Genomic DNA, 11,707 nt, shown 5'->3' with positions numbered 1-11,707 from the left:
GGACAGACGCAATGAGAAACATAGGATGGGCAGACGCGATGAGAAACCTACGATGGCCAGACCCGATCACAAACCAAGGATGGCCAGACGCGATGAGAAACCTAGGATGGCCAGACACAATGGGAAACCTAGGATGGCCAGACGCGATGAGAAACCTAGGATAGCCAGACGCAATGAGAATCCTAGGATGGCGAGGCCCAATCACAAACCTAGGATGGCCAGACACGATGAGAAACCTAGGATGGCCAGACGCAATGAGAAACCTAGGCTGGCCAGACGTGATGAGGAACCTAAGATGGCCAGACCCGATCACAAACCTAGGATGGCCAGACGCGATGAGAAACCTAGGATGGCCAGACCCGATCCCAAACCTAAGATGGCCAGATGCGATGCGAAACCTAGGAGGGCCAGACGCGATGAGAAACCTGGGATGGCCAGGCCAGATGAGAAACCTAGGATGGCTAGACGCGATGAGAGAGCTAGGACGGTCAGACGCGATAAAAAACCTAGGATGACCACACGCGACGAAAAAACTAGGATAGCTAGACGGGACGAGAAACTTAGGATAGCCAGACGCGATGAGAAGACGCTATGTGAAACCTAGGATGGCCAGACGCTATGTGAAACCTAGAATGGCCAGAGACAATGAGAAATCTAGGCTGGCCAGACGTGATGAGAAACCTAGGATGGCCAGACACGATGAGAAACCTAGGATAGCTAGACCCAATCACAAACTTAGGATGGCCGGACGCGATGACAAACCTAAGAAGGCCAGACACGATGACAAACCTAGGATGGCCTGACGCGATGAGAATCCTAGGATGGCCAGACGCCATGAGAAACCTAGGATGGCCAGACCCGATCCCAAACCTAAGATGGCCAGATGCGATGCGAAAACTAGGAGGGCCAGACACGATGAGAAACGTAGGATGGCTAGGCCCAATCAAAAACCTAGGATGGCCAGACGCGATGACAAACCTAGTATGGCCAGACGCGATGACAAACCCAGGATGGCCAGACGCGATGAAAAACCTAGGATGGACAGACGCAATGAGAAACATAGGATGGGCAGACGCGATGAGAAACCTACGATGGCCAGACCCGATCACAAACCAAGGATGGCCAGACGCGATGAGAAACCTAGGATGGCTAGACACAATGGGAAACCTAGGATGGCCAGACGCGATGAGAAACCTAGGATAGCCAGACGCAATGAGAATCCTAGGATGGCGAGGCCCAATCACAAACCTAGGATGGCCAGACACGATGAGAAACCTAGGATGGCCAGACGCGATGAGAAACCTAGGATGGCCAGACGCAATGAGAAACCTAGGCTGGCCAGATGTGATGAGGAACCTAGGATGGCCAGACGCGATGAGAAACCTAAGATGGCCAGACCCGATCACAAACCTAGGATGGCCAGACGCGATGAGAAACCTAGGATGGCCAGACCCGATCCCAAACCTAAGATGGCCAGATGCGATGCGAAACCTAGGAGGGCCAGACGCGATGAGAAACCTGGGATGGCCAGGCCAGATGAGAAACCTAGGATGGCTAGACGCGATGAGAGAGCTAGGACGGTCAGACGCGATAAAAAACCTAGGATGACCACACGCGACGAAAAAACTAGGATAGCTAGACGGGACGAGAAACTTAGGATAGCCAGACGCGATGAGAAGACGCTATGTGAAACCTAGGATGGCCAGACGCTATGTGAAACCTAGGATGGCCAGACGCAATGACAAACCTAGGATGGCCAGACGCGATGAGAAACCTAGGATGGCCAGACGCGATGGGAAACCTAGGCTAGCCAGACCCGATCACAAACCTAGGATTGCCAGACGCGATGAAAAACCTAGGATGGACAGACGCAATAAGAAACATAGGATGGGCAGATGCGATGAGAAACCTACGATGGCCAGACCAGATCACAAACCAAGGATGGCCAGACGTGATGAGAAACCTAGGATGGCCAGACACAATGGGAAACCTAGGATGGCCAGACGCGATGAGAAGCCTAGGATGGCCAGACGCCATGAGAAACCTAGGATGGCCAGACCCTATCCCAAACCTAAGATGGCCAGATGCGATGCGAAAACTAGAAGGGCCAGACACGATGAGAAACGTAGGATGGCTAGGCCCAATCACAAACCTAGGATGGCCAGACGCGATGAGAAACCTAGGATGGCCAGACGCAATGAGAAACCTAGGATGGCCAGATGCAATGAGAAACCTAGGCTGGCCAGACGTGATGAGGAACCTAGGATGGCCAGACATGATGAGAAACCTATGATGGCCAGACACGATGATAATCCTAGGATGGCCAGACGCGACGAAAAACGAGGATAGCCAGACGGGACGAGAAACTTATGATAGCCAGATGCGATGAGAAGTCGCAATGTGAAACCTAGGCTGGCCAGACCCGATCACAAACCTAGGATGGCCAGACGCGATGACAAACCTAGGATGGCCAGACCCAATCACAAACTTAGGATGCCCATATGCGATGATAATCCTAGGATGGCCAGACGCGACGAAAAACGAGGATAGCCAGACGGGACGAGAAACTTATGATATCCAGACGCGATGAGAAACCTAGGATGGCCAGACGCAATGAGAAACCTAGGCTGGCCAGATGTGATGAGGAACCTAGGATGGCCAGACGCGATGAGAAACCTAAGATGGCCAGACCCGATCACAAACCTAGGATGGCCAGACGCGATGAGAAACCTAGGATGGCCAGACCCGATCCCAAACCTAAGATGGCCAGATGCGATGCGAAACCTAGGAGGGCCAGACGCGATGAGAAACCTGGGATGGCCAGGCCAGATGAGAAACCTAGGATGGCTAGACGCGATGAGAGAGCTAGGACGGTCAGACGCGATAAAAAACCTAGGATGACCACACGCGACGAAAAAACTAGGATAGCTAGACGGGACGAGAAACTTAGGATAGCCAGACGCGATGAGAAGACGCTATGTGAAACCTAGGATGGCCAGACGCTATGTGAAACCTAGGATGGCCAGACGCAATGACAAACCTAGGATGGCCAGACGCGATGAGAAACCTAGGATGGCCAGACGCGATGGGAAACCTAGGCTAGCCAGACCCGATCACAAACCTAGGATTGCCAGACGCGATGAAAAACCTAGGATGGACAGACGCAATAAGAAACATAGGATGGGCAGATGCGATGAGAAACCTACGATGGCCAGACCAGATCACAAACCAAGGATGGCCAGACGTGATGAGAAACCTAGGATGGCCAGACACAATGGGAAACCTAGGATGGCCAGACGCGATGAGAAGCCTAGGATGGCCAGACGCCATGAGAAACCTAGGATGGCCAGACCCTATCCCAAACCTAAGATGGCCAGATGCGATGCGAAAACTAGAAGGGCCAGACACGATGAGAAACGTAGGATGGCTAGGCCCAATCACAAACCTAGGATGGCCAGACGCGATGAGAAACCTAGGATGGCCAGACGCAATGAGAAACCTAGGATGGCCAGATGCAATGAGAAACCTAGGCTGGCCAGACGTGATGAGGAACCTAGGATGGCCAGACATGATGAGAAACCTATGATGGCCAGACACGATGATAATCCTAGGATGGCCAGACGCGACGAAAAACGAGGATAGCCAGACGGGACGAGAAACTTATGATAGCCAGATGCGATGAGAAGTCGCAATGTGAAACCTAGGCTGGCCAGACCCGATCACAAACCTAGGATGGCCAGACGCGATGACAAACCTAGGATGGCCAGACCCAATCACAAACTTAGGATGCCCATATGCGATGATAATCCTAGGATGGCCAGACGCGACGAAAAACGAGGATAGCCAGACGGGACGAGAAACTTATGATATCCAGATGCGATGAGAAGTCGCAATGTGAAACCTAGGCTGGCCAGACCCGATCACAAACCTAGGATGGCCAGACCCAATCACAAACTTAGGATGCCCATATGCAATGATAATCCTAGGATGGCCAGACGCGACGAAAAACGAGGATAGCCAGACGGGACGAGAAACTTATGATAGCCAGATGTGATGAGAAGTCGCAATGTGAAACCTAGGCTGGCAAGACCCGATCACAAACCTAGGATGGCCAGACTCGATGACAAACCTAGGATGGCCAGACGCGATGACAAACCCAGGATGGCCAGACGCGATGAAAAACCTAGGATGGACAGACGCAATGAGAAACATAGGATGGGCAGACGCGATGAGAAACCTACGATGGCCAGACCCGATCACAAACCAAGGATGGCCAGACGCGATGAGAAACCTAGGATGGCCAGACTCGATCACAAACCTAGGATGGCCAGACGCGATGAGAAACCTAGGATGGCCAGACCCGATCCCAAACCTAAGATGGCCAGATGCGATGCGAAACCTAGGAGGGCCAGACGCGATGAGAAACCTGGGATGGCCAGGCCAGATGAGAAACCTAGGATGGCTAGATGCGATGAGAGAGCTAGGACGGTCAGACGCGATAAAAAACCTAGGATGACCACACACGACGAAAAAACTAGGATAGCTAGACGGGACGAGAAACTTAGGATAGCCAGACGCGATGAGAAGACGCTATGTGAAACTTAGGATGGCCAGACGCTATGTGAAACCTAGGATGGCCAGACGCAATGAGAAACCTAAGAAGGCCAGACGCAATGAGAAACCTAGAATGGCCAGAGACAATGAGAAATCTAGGCTGGCCAGACATGATGAGAAACCTAGGATGGCCAGACACGATGAGAAACCTAGGATAGCTAGACCCAATCACAAACTTAGGATGGCCGGACGCGATGACAAACCTAAGAAGGCCAGACACGATGACAAACCTAGGATGGCCTGACGCGATGAGAAGCCTAGGATGGCCAGACGCCATGAGAAACCTAGGATGGCCAGACCCGATCCCAAACCTAAGATGGCCAGATGCGATGCGAAAACTAGGAGGGCCAGACACGATGAGAAACGTAGGATGGCCAGACGCGATGAGAAACCTAGGATGGCCAGACGCAATGAGAAACCTAGGCTGGCCAGACATGATGAGGATCCTAGGATGGCCAGACATGATGAGAAACCTAGGATGGCCAGACACGATGAGAAACCTAGGATGGCCAGACCCAATCACAAACTTAGGATGCCCATATGCGATGAGAATCCTAGGATGGCCAGACGCGACGAAAAAACGAGGATAGCCAGATGGGACGAGAAGTCGCAATGTGAAACCTAGGATGGCCAGACGCGATGACAAACCTAGGATGGCCAGACGCGATGACAAACCTAGGATGGCCAGACACGATGAGAAACCTAGGATGGCCAGACGCAATCAGAATCCTAGGATGGCCAGCCCAATCACAAACCTAGGATGGCCAGACGCGATGAGAAACATAGGATGGCCAGACACAATGAGAAACCTAGAATGGACAGACACAATGAGAAATCTAGGCTGTCCAGACGTTATGAGAATTCTGGGATGGCCAGACGTGATGAGGAACCTAGGATGGCCAGACACAATGACAAACCTAGGATGGCCAGACGCGATGACAAACCCAGGATGGCCAGACGCGATGAAAAACCTAGGATGGACAGACGCAATGAGAAACATAGGATGGGCAGACGCGATGAGAAACCTACGATGGCCAGACCCGATCACAAACCAAGGATGGCCAGACGCGATGAGAAACCTAGGATGGCCAGACTCGATCACAAACCTAGGATGGCCAGACGCGATGAGAAACCTAGGATGGCCAGACCCGATCCCAAACCTAAGATGGCCAGATGCGATGCGAAACCTAGGAGGGCCAGACGCGATGAGAAACCTGGGATGGCCAGGCCAGATGAGAAACCTAGGATGGCTAGATGCGATGAGAGAGCTAGGACGGTCAGACGCGATAAAAAACCTAGGATGACCACACACGACGAAAAAACTAGGATAGCTAGACGGGACGAGAAACTTAGGATAGCCAGACGCGATGAGAAGACGCTATGTGAAACCTAGGATGGCCAGACGCTATGTGAAACCTAGGATGGCCAGACGCAATGAGAAACCTAAGAAGGCCAGACGCAATGAGAAACCTAGAATGGCCAGAGACAATGAGAAATCTAGGCTGGCCAGACATGATGAGAAACCTAGGATGGCCAGACACGATGAGAAACCTAGGATAGCTAGACCCAATCACAAACTTAGGATGGCCGGACGCGATGACAAACCTAAGAAGGCCAGACACGATGACAAACCTAGGATGGCCTGACGCGATGAGAAGCCTAGGATGGCCAGACGCCATGAGAAACCTAGGATGGCCAGACCCGATCCCAAACCTAAGATGGCCAGATGCGATGCGAAAACTAGGAGGGCCAGACACGATGAGAAACGTAGGATGGCTAGGCCCAATCACAAACCTAGGATTGCCAGACACGATGAGAAACCTAGGATGGCCAGACGCGATGAGAAACCTAGGATGGCCAGACGCAATGAGAAACCTAGGCTGGCCAGACATGATGAGGATCCTAGGATGGCCAGACATGATGAGAAACCTAGGATGGCCAGACACGATGAGAAACCTAGGATGGCCAGACCCAATCACAAACTTAGGATGCCCATATGCGATGAGAATCCTAGGATGGCCAGACGCGACGAAAAAACGAGGATAGCCAGATGGGACGAGAAACTTATGATAGCCAGATGCGATGAGAAGTCGCAATGTGAAACCTAGGATGGCCAGACGCGATGACAAACCTAGGATGGCCAGACGCGATGACAAACCTAGGATGGCCAGACACGATGAGAAACCTAGGATGGCCAGACGCAATCAGAATCCTAGGATGGCCAGCCCAATCACAAACCTAGGATGGCCAGACGCGATGAGAAACATAGGATGGCCAGACACAATGAGAAACCTAGAATGGACAGACACAATGAGAAATCTAGGCTGTCCAGACGTTATGAGAATTCTGGGATGGCCAGACGTGATGAGGAACCTAGGATGGCCAGACACAATGAGAAACCTAGGATGGCCAGACCCGATCACAAACTTAGTATGGCCATACGCGATGAGAATCCTAGGATGGCCAGACGCAATGAGAAACCTAGGATGGCCAGACACGATGAGAAACCTAGGATGGCCAGACCCAATCACAAACTTAGGATGCGAGGACAAACCTAAGAATGCCAGACGCGATGAGAAACCTAGGATGGCCAGACGCGATGAGAAAGAAGACCTTGTGTTCACGTAACTGAAAATTCACATTTAATTCATGAAATGCGATGCGCATGCGTCAAGGCTGAGCTTGTCGGAAGAATGCCAATCTCAGACAATACGTGAAAATACTTGTAGATCTTAAAGATTTTTCTGATTTATAATGACAGTCAGTCAAGTATAAAGGTTGACTTGATCGGTTGAGAGAGCTGTGATATGTCTAAGAAGAAAACAAGGTTGCAAAGTGGACTCGGCCTCGCTGAACAGGTGCCTGTGATTGATATGGCAGCAGGAAAGGATATTAACATGCAGGAGCTGTCAGAGCTGATTCGAACCATAATAAGGGAAGAAATCAATGCTGCGGTTGATAAACTTCAACCGCAACTTGATGTCGTTAAAAAAGACATGGCCGAGTGTTCCAACAAAGTTGTTGCTATGGAGGGAACTCTTGACCACATGGAGATCAGGGTTACGGCGCTGGAGGTTGCAAACGAAAGTTCGCGTAAAGAGAACTCGGACTTGAAAGAGAAAGCTGATCGTTTGGAGAATCACAGTCGGAAATATAACATTCGTATTCTCGGCTTAGTTCGAGTTACAGAAAAGGGGAATCCAACAAGTTTTGTGTCCGCTTTATTTACTGATCTGTTCAAGGATAAACTCCATCGCGCACCTGAAGTGGAAAATGCTCACCGCGTTGGACCTGTGGCTAAATCTGGTCAGCATGCAATGATTGTAAGAATGCACAGGTTGGATACGAGAGATGAGATTCTAAGTTTAGCCAAGAAAGAAAAGCTGTTTGATATTCGTGGAATGAAGCTGCGCATTTTTCCTGACTTCACTGCGGAGACGACTAAGGCTAGGGTGCGTTTCCGTGATGTGAGAAACAAGTTATGGAGCGCAGGAGTGAAACACGGGATCATTCATCCAGCTATTTTGATTTTGACTTTTAATGAAGAGACCATTAAGTTTACTGACCATCTAGCTGCAAAGACATTCTACAAGACGGTGGTTGAACCGGAGATGCAAAGTAAGAATGAACACTGATGGTCAAGCATAGGTATTGACTTTGAGCATGTAACCTAGTTTATAGACATATTGAAGTCTGCTTTTGAAGTTTTGATTACAATGTATATGCTCTGTTTCTCGGTTTAAATTATATCAGTGTTAGTGAGACTGGTTGGCTTGATTTATGACTTATGATGTATGATTTCATGACTTCAGAAGTTATGTGTAAAATAGTAGGTTTGTCTGAGTTGGTGTAACATCTTATTAGTTGTTGTTGACAAATGTTGACAATATGGGGGGCATCGGGGTGTATGTGGGTGTATGTGTGTCTTTGTGTGTTGTGTGTCTTCTTTGTCTAATTTGCTTATTTGATAGCTCTTTACTATGTTTAATTAGAAGTTACTATTTGTGTAAAATAAAAAATGGTGATAGATAATATACTCTCAAATAAAGGGTTAAAAATAGCTCATTTGAATATTTGTAGTTTGCATATTTTGGCAATATCTGAAACGCATTTAGATGCAACTATAGAGGACTTCCTTTTGCATGTAAATGGATACCTATTATATAGATGTGACATAAATATAAATGGAGGAGGAGTAGCTTTTTATGTTCAGGATCAAATACCAGTAAAGACCAGACAGGATCTTGGTTGTATTGGGGTTGAAGCGCTGTGGTTGGAAGTGCAGTTGCCACACTTAAAGCCTATTCTAGTTGGTTGCTGCTATAGGCCTCCCAATGCACCAATAGATTGAATCTGTTACATGTTGGATATAGTCTGTGATTTAGATATGGAGATTTATTTTTTAGGTGACCTAAATATTGATTGGAGATTGAAGAATTTCTCATTGAAAAATAAGTTGCAATCCATAGCCGATATTTGCAATTTGTCACAAGTGGTCACAAAGCCAACAAGAATTTTTTATAATGCTGATGGGACAAAAACGGAAACATGTATAGATTTACTTTTTACTAATGTTACAGATTTGTGTTCAAAAGCAATCTCAATTTGTGTTGGCTTCAGTGATCATAATTTAATTGCAATTAACAGAAAAACCAAAATCCTCAAACCAGGTCAGAAGATAATAATCAAACGGATTTTTAAAAACTTCAATGAGGCTAGTTATTGTGCTGATATTAGAAATATTGACTGGTCACAAGTATTAAGGGAAGTAGATCCTGATCTAGCTTTGGAGGTTTTTACAAATTTATTAATGCCAATTGCCAATTGCCAATTAAATTGGACAAAGTAAATCTTACCATAGTAGAAAACATATTAAAGTTAATGAAAGATAAACCTCCTGGTATTGATGAACTGGATGTTAAGTTATTAAAGATGGTTGCTGATGTAATTACTATGCCTATATGTTATATTATTAATTTAAGTTTAGAAAAATGTGTTTTTTCTGCTAACTGGAAAAAAGCTAAAATTGTGCCTCTTCCTAAAAACAAAAGGGAACATTTTTCTGGGAAAAATAGCAGACCTATAATGGTTCTGCCAATTTTGAGTAAGATTACGGAAAAAATTGTTTATGATCAAATTCATTTGTATTTCTCTAAAAATGGGTTAAATTCACTTTATCAACATGCTTATAAGAAAGGGCACTCTACAACGACAGCTTTAGTTCAGATGAAGGATGATTGGTTGCATGAAATTGACGATAGAAAATTAGTTGGTACTGTAATGTTAGATCTGAGTGCAGCATTTGATTTAATTGATTATGATCTATTACTGAAAAAATTAAGTTGTTATGGATTTCAAAAGTGTGCTATCCAATGGATCTATAGCTATCTAACTAATAGGGAGTTTAATGTACTGTTTAATGATAGTTATTCTGAGACAAAGGTTCTCCGTTGTAGGGTGCCTCAAGGGAGTTGTCTTGGACCATTGTTATTTTCTATTTTCATTAATGATCTGTCTTTTATTTTGGGGCGTGCCACTATTGCCCTTTATGCAGATGATTTGACTATTTTTGTGTCTGATCATGACTCTACCAGAATCAATACTGTATTAAATAATGAATTAAAATTAATTGAAAATTGGAACAGAGAAAATAAGTTAATTATTAATGTTGCAAAGAGTAAATGTATGATGTTGGGATCTAATCATCTTTTAAAAGATGCCCCTGCTCTGAACTTGTCAGTTGGTGGTTTGATCATTGAACAAGTGACTGAGGTAAAATTGCTCGGCGTAATTGTGGACAGCAGGTTGACATGGAATGCTCAGATAAAATTAATATTGAATAAAATTGGTAGGAGTATGGCTGTAGTTCGCCATTGTAGGAAATGCATACCGATTCGCATATGGAAAATTTTGGTGGAATCAATAGTTTTGTGTCATCTGGACTATTGTTCCATCATTTGGGCTGCAACTACAGAGAATAATTTAAACAGACTACAGATTGCACAAAATAAAGTTTCTCAGCTTGTACTAAACTGTTCTTTTAGAACAAGTATTAGGGACATGCACAATCAGTTAACATGGCTTCATGTAAGAAGCAGAATTAATTATTCTCTTATTAAATTCTTAAAAAATATAATTATTACAAAAGCACCAGAAATTATTTATAAAAGATTGACTTTCTTCAGTGACGTTCATACTCATTCCACTCGCCAATCAAGTGAAGGGCGTTTCTTGTTACCTGTCTGTCGAACAAATCAACTTCAAAGAACATTGTGTTGTAGAGCAATGGTGGCATGGAACTCGCTCCCGTTATTTTTGATTTCAGAAAGGCACAATGTTAGTTTTTCCAAAAGACTGAGACTGTATTTATTTACTTTGGAGTAACTGTAATTATGTTATTAATAATGACTGTATAATGAGCTATGGCAATTGAAATGTGATTTTTATTTTATATTACACCCAGAGAGTGGTAATATTTTGTACATAGAAGAGCTTATATTGTTATATGGTTATGTTTTTATGTTTAGTGTATATATGTTATGTTTTGTTGTGTGTATGTTTGTTTGTTAGATGATTTAGAAGATGTTGCGTGCACTTCTGTATGTCTTCATTGTTGTACAGCGTTGATGTTAATATTTTGATAAAAATTGTTAAGACCCCAGGAAGAATAGCTGCTGCTTAATGTAGTAGCTAATTGGGATCTAAAGAAAGAAAGAAAGAAACCTAGGATAGCCAGACGCGATGTCTGTCATAAAATGGTATAGTATAGCATGTCAGAAAATGTAATAAAGTCATTGTATAGTATGTCAAAAAAGTCATAGTATTGTATGTCAAAAAATGTAATAAAAAGTCATAGTAATGTACGTCATAAAAAATTCAAAGCATAGTATGTGAAAAAAATCATAGTACAGTTTGTCAGAAAAAGTAATTATAGTTTGTCATAAAAACTCATAGTATGTCAAAAACGTCATAGTAGCATATGTTATAAAAAGTAATAGTACATGTCAAAAATCTTATTGTATGTCAAAAAATTCATGGTATAGTATGCCATGAAAAGTCATTGTATTGTATTTCATAAAAAGTCACAGCATAG

The sequence above is a fragment of the Sander lucioperca genome, chromosome 4, assembly GCF_008315115.2.
Source record: "Sander lucioperca isolate FBNREF2018 chromosome 4, SLUC_FBN_1.2, whole genome shotgun sequence".
NCBI classification, from domain to species: Eukaryota; Metazoa; Chordata; class Actinopteri; order Perciformes; family Percidae; genus Sander; species Sander lucioperca.
This window is presented reverse-complemented; position numbering follows the sequence as displayed.